Source organism: Lichenostomus cassidix, chromosome 4, assembly GCF_008360975.1.
Source record: "Lichenostomus cassidix isolate B80296 chromosome 4, HeHo_3.0, whole genome shotgun sequence".
In the NCBI taxonomy this organism is placed as follows: domain Eukaryota; kingdom Metazoa; phylum Chordata; class Aves; order Passeriformes; family Meliphagidae; genus Lichenostomus; species Lichenostomus cassidix.
In genome coordinates this window covers 51,851,713-51,857,712 of record NC_139484.1, presented here as the reverse complement: position 1 = coordinate 51,857,712, position 6,000 = coordinate 51,851,713, and positions in this window count along the sequence as shown.

Sequence of the window (6,000 nt, the reverse complement as noted above, 5' to 3'; positions counted from 1 at the left end):
CAATTCATAGGAAAGGGAATGAACTGTGTGGGGAGAACAGTCATAGTAACCATGCATGTCCGAAAGTGATGTCTGATTGGAAGTGAACAGATTTGCAAGAGGGTATTAAGATATTTCCTACTCTCTCTTAAAACAAATGTAAAAAAATAACAATGACTTAGACTTGTTCAAATACCTGAATCTTAAGGGAAACTACCAGAAAGAGGCCTGTCATAAAATTAATTTAAAATATCCTCCCAGCATTGCTGCTGAAGCTGCTCAACTGACTTCAACACCCTTCTGCACTGTTCAGACTCATAGCTGGGACGTTGGTTGGTTGGTCAGACAATCACTCAGAAAAAAACACAAGGAAGAATAGTAATACAGCTCAGATACTGAGGAGATGGGGACACTAACTTGTTGTTCTCTCTTTGAGAAAGATAAAAGAACCATGTGGTTCTTCAAACAAGCGTCTAGTGCTGGGGTAGGAAAAGTTTATGAGATGTATTTTGTTTATAATGCTGTGAACCACCTGTGTAGTAGAGGTATTTTACCAAGTAAACTGCACCTCATCTCTAAAGCTTCCCAATCCCGACCCCACTCCAAAACAAACCAACCAACCGAATAACCCACCCCAATGGGAGCATTAGTAATTTGTGCACCAACTTCCTAAATCTACTGATTCACAAATATTTTACTTTACAGATTTACTGAAACAATAATATCAGATGTTAAATTTTCATCAGAAAAACATTGAACTTAGACATTTTTAACACTTAACATTGCAAAGTTGACACTTCATATCAGCTGGAACATTTATTACGTATGTCTAGGACACCTATGACACAGTCAGCAGGATCTATAAAGCAAAAAAGTGACTTCAATAAAAGAGTAAATGCATGAGGTAGTGCTGACTTAAATTGCTATCACATTGTTTTCAGCTATTGACTGTGAAAACTGACAGTGCTTGAATAGTGTCAGATTTTAAAGCCTGAGATACGAAGCAGGAGAGGAATTGAACAGTTATGATACCCTTAAGGCTTTGAGATCTCAAAATTCCACTGACTGAAATCATTGTGTTTATTTCAGCATTTTGATATATGTGATATAGTCTTATAAAACCATGTTATGTTTTCAATAAATAATTTTATTGAATTTGAAAAATATTTTATGTAATAATGTTTATACTTAAATTAAATATTTAGATTAATTATTCTAGAATTCAATTACCATCAATGTTTATTACATGTTTGCAAAAATTATGGTTTGGCTTCATTAACAAAATACTCTCTTTTGAAGTGAAATGTTTATTGAATTTTTTTATATAACAAGGCAGATGGATTACTCCAAAAACTTAACAGGTACATGCTATTTAGAGTGTCTTAGAAGACAAGTTTTGGTTACTGTGACTAAAATGGCAGATGTTACTCTTTATTTCCAAAAGCAATCTCAGGTTTTGCTTGCCTTTTCATTCAAATGTTTTCTTGACAGACATGTTAAATTAGCTTTCTATTTGGCTTTGGAAATTAATCCTATGGGTCTTTTTGCAAGCATATTTATTTTGAAAACAAATAGAACTAGGTGAATATTGATATATTTCATGACCTGTTCTGTATTTGATGAAAAAACCCTGATATAACTCCCACTAATGTCTGTAAGATTCTTTCCTTTGATAACTATACTTCTTAAAGTAGCTATCTTGCACCAAAAAAAAAAAAAAAAAAGGGGTGTAATATTTCACCCTTTTTCAGGTGTCTAAGGACTGATATTAATAATATGCTCATCCTTGATGACTTATTTTCAATTTCATTTGGGTTTTATTTTCCTGAAGTCACTCTATTTTATGAGAAATTACCCTTTCCCACATGTCATTTTTAAAAATAATTATCATTGTAAAGAAGTTTTGAACTGAATTTGAAAAGAAAATGGATAAAAACTGTTCCATGACAGTTCATTTCATGATCTTTCATATCCTTTGTTCAGCTTTACAATTTCACCATAAAACAACATTGATTTGTGTTGCTGTTTCAACATTTAATAAATATAGACTAAAACTATGTTACATTAAGCATTTTAGAAATCTCTAGGAACAAGGATTAGCATCTGGGTGATAATTCCTCATAGATAAAACACAGAGAACAAGGAAACTATGTTGCTCAACAGTAAGGTAAATTCTGTTGATTGTAGATTTATTTGTAAACATTAGAGTAATTATGAAAATATTCTCATGCAACTCACCTATAACTAAACTGACATTCAAATGGAGTTGGCAGACAATTTCTCTCCACGGGTTTTAAATTGTTCATTTAGAATGTTATCCATTAACTATTTTTTAAAATAGATTATATATTCTATTTATAAGTTGCACACAGAAGAAATACTGATCCCTCATCCCAGCATGATTTTATAGCTGAAGAATGTGTCTGTCCTCAACAACCTACAGAACTTAGTGAATGTCAGAGTATTTTCAGATTACCATTTAAGAATAATGTGACTCTTTATATTGAGAAATTTAGATTTTTTCCTTGGAATACTGGCTTTTCTGGATATACACCTCCAATTTCCTTTTTCCCCCTACTCTAAGCTGTTCAAGTGTATCAAATGCCTCATTTGACTCTTCTAGCAAAAAATAAGACAAAAATATTTGTGATATCAAAAAAATAAGTATGGCATTGTCCTGGTTTCAGGTAGGGTAGAGTTAATTTCTTAGTAGCTGTAACAATGCTGTGTTTTGGATTGGGAATGAGAATGGTGCTGATAACAAAAAAAACCAAAACATCAGTGTGTTAAGTCGTTTTTGTGCTCAGTCAAGGACTTTTTCCTTGTCTCATGCTCTGCCAGTGAGGATGTACACAAAAGAAACTCGGAAGGAGCATAGCTGGGACAGGTGACCTGAACTGACCAAAGGGATGTTCCACACCACAAAACATCTTGCTCAGTATAAAACTGGAGGGAATTCCGGAAAGGACAGCTGATATGGGTTTGGGAAGAAGGGTCTGGCATTGGTCAGTCAGCAGTTAGCAATTGTATTGCACATCACTTGGTTTTCCTTCTTTACTACCATTTTTATTATTATCATTTATTGCTGTATTTATTTTCAATTATAAAACTGTTTTTATCCCAATATACAAGTTGGATTCTCCTCTGTACTAGTTTGAAAACAAACCAGTGAGAGATCCCAAGTCAGGATTAACATTTAACAGGAAAATTAAAAATAAGTGTAATAATACAAGGAAAAGCACTGACAAAGGCAGATACAACCTGACACCCTGTTAGGGTGGTGGTAGCAGTCCAAATGAAGTAGTTCAGTTGAAGCAGTGATCCTGTGGAAGGTCTGGTCTCCAGCTGAAGGTCCAGTGGGAGCTCTTGTCCTCTGGGAACCCAGTTGACAGGGCTGACTTGGGCAGTTCCAAGGCCAGGTTATATCCAGGTGGGAATGCTTGGCTCCTCCCTCCTGGGTGGAGCATCTCACAATAGGATGAGATAATTTCCATGAGTCATGGAGTGGTTTCTTGATGGCCCATTGTCTGTTATCAGGGGTAAGACATAGCAGGTGATAACAGCTAATGCCCCACAGCTGGTGGTAATAGAATACTAAATACATCTGTATTGTAACCTAGGACATCCTCCCAGTTTCACCAGGGTAGAGAGGGAGAGGGAGGATTAAATAAACTGCTGCATGGTGCCTAATTTCCAGCTGGGCTTAAACCATGACAGACATGCGGATATGAAATAATCTTTATATCAAATACCACAGAAGAAATAGGAATAGAATGTTAACATCCAAGAGTGAAGACAAAAGGATGCTAAAAATTGCCAGCATTTGTATACTCATACACATTAAACTTTACATTTCTTTCACATTCTGCCTGGTTATATCCAAAGATAGCTATAAATGGCATTTGTGTGTAAATACCTCTATGTTCACTAACATTGTTTTCTACTTTAACACTAAACTGTTAAAATATTTGGATTTTTTTTTGTTTGCTTAGTCCTATGTGGAGTTTTAAAAGTTTTTGTGCTTATGGATATGTGTGTGTGTGTATATATAGTGTATTGCCTATATATATTAAATGCAGTTGTCCTTAAAATGGAACTGTTTCCTTAATTTAAGATTGGATTAAGATTAAAAATCTTTGTATATATCTTCTATTTTTATTAATAAAAATAGTTTTAACTTGTTTATAAATTTCCTATTCAATTATTAAGCTGCATAGAAAAGCTGTGAATATCTTAGTCTACCGTTAAATGACTTTTTTACAAATTATTGGCCTTTAGAAAAGTCCTTGGAGATAAAAATAATTATCACAAATTTTTCTCAAATAAAGCAGCCATAAACTTACACCACTACATTTTTTTTAAATACGTATAAAGGCGAAATCATGGAGTTTGAAAACCTTGCCTTTGCAATGGCAGATGACAGAAACAGGTAATAAACAAAAGCTATCCTTAAAATACCCATATAATAAATTAATTTTTTTAATATTTACATTTGTATTATTCTGAAGACCATTAATACAAGTGCTAGGTTATCTCAGAGGCTGTAGCATCCTGTCTCCAAACCTATTCATCATCCAGTAAAAACTTTTCCTTCTTATTTTCTAAACAGGTTCCATTGTTAAAAGGAACAAACAGCAGAATAATACTTCTATTTATGGCCAGAGTTTAAACATTCCCACTTCCAATCTGTAAAATATTGGTTTTAGTAGACATACTAGTTTTCTTGTTCATCTCCTTATGACATAATAATTAAAATTTTATTGTTGCATTGTATTACATAATTTGATGTAATATTTTTTCTTCCATTACCACCTTTGTTTCAAAGATGCCTTCCTTCTCCAATATTGGCTGATAATGTATTCTGCCACATCACAACTTGCAGGGAAGAGTTTATGATATTCCTTTGTCTCTCACACAGGCTCTGTAATTCTTAAGTACATTCTTACTATTTGTTATCCTCTTTTGACATTGCCTGAAACAGTAACACTGTGGGGCAGAGGTTAGCTTCAAGTGAATACTGTGAACCAAAAGCAGCGCAATGTAGGTGTTCCTTAAGTCCTAGGATGTTGAGAGCAGTCTTAATGGAAAAACCTGTTTTCAACAGCATAAAGAGTCACACAACAGAATCACACAGGGCAAAAATGCCAGCACCTTCATCTTGACTCCTCTTAGGAAAGTCCTGATTCCACATTATCACACATCCTACATATGTTTTCAGTCTCTCTTTTTGCCCTTGATCTCCATGACCTTGCTGCAATACGAGCTAGTTGAAATGCCCAGGGCAGCTGACAATCCAGTGATCTCACTGAGAAATGTGGAAATCATTCACAACATGAGAAATTTTATACTTACTTCAAATTGAAGATCTTATGGTCTCTTAGGAAAATGGTTGCTAGTTTAGAGGAAGGTTTGTAACTGTGGGGGACAAAAGGGTCGGTATCAGTCAAGCAGGGTACAGGAGAGATTTCAGACCACGATCTGAGCCACAGATTCATATCAGTTGTTCTTATACACCTTAACTCGATCATTTGGTTCTGGGGGAAAAAACCAAAACTAACCAAAAATCAATAAACCGTAACAGGGAAGCTGAAAGCTATAGAAACCTGTTGAAGTTTTCTACCAGTAAAACAATTGAAAACTCTCAACTGCAAAAATAGATAACAAAAGCTAATGGAATAATAAAAAAAAAATCAACTTCTACAAAAAAATTTTAAAACTTTGAAAAGTAATAACAATTCATTCCAAACAAGAGATTCAAATCTACAGCATCATGTACAAAGTCTAATCCATGGAGCATCTCTGTGCCCTGTAGTCCTACAGAAGTAATGAAAACACAGGCTAAAAATGTAGAGATAATTTCTAGATTTTGTTTGCCTTGTAGTTCTCTGGGCAGTCAGTCTCTGAAGTACAACCATACAATCCTTGTGTTACTGTAAAAGCACAACTTTTAGATATAGACAAAATAATTTTGAATATTACTTTTCTTTCTTTTTCCTTTTTTTCCTTTTCCCCCCACTTTTT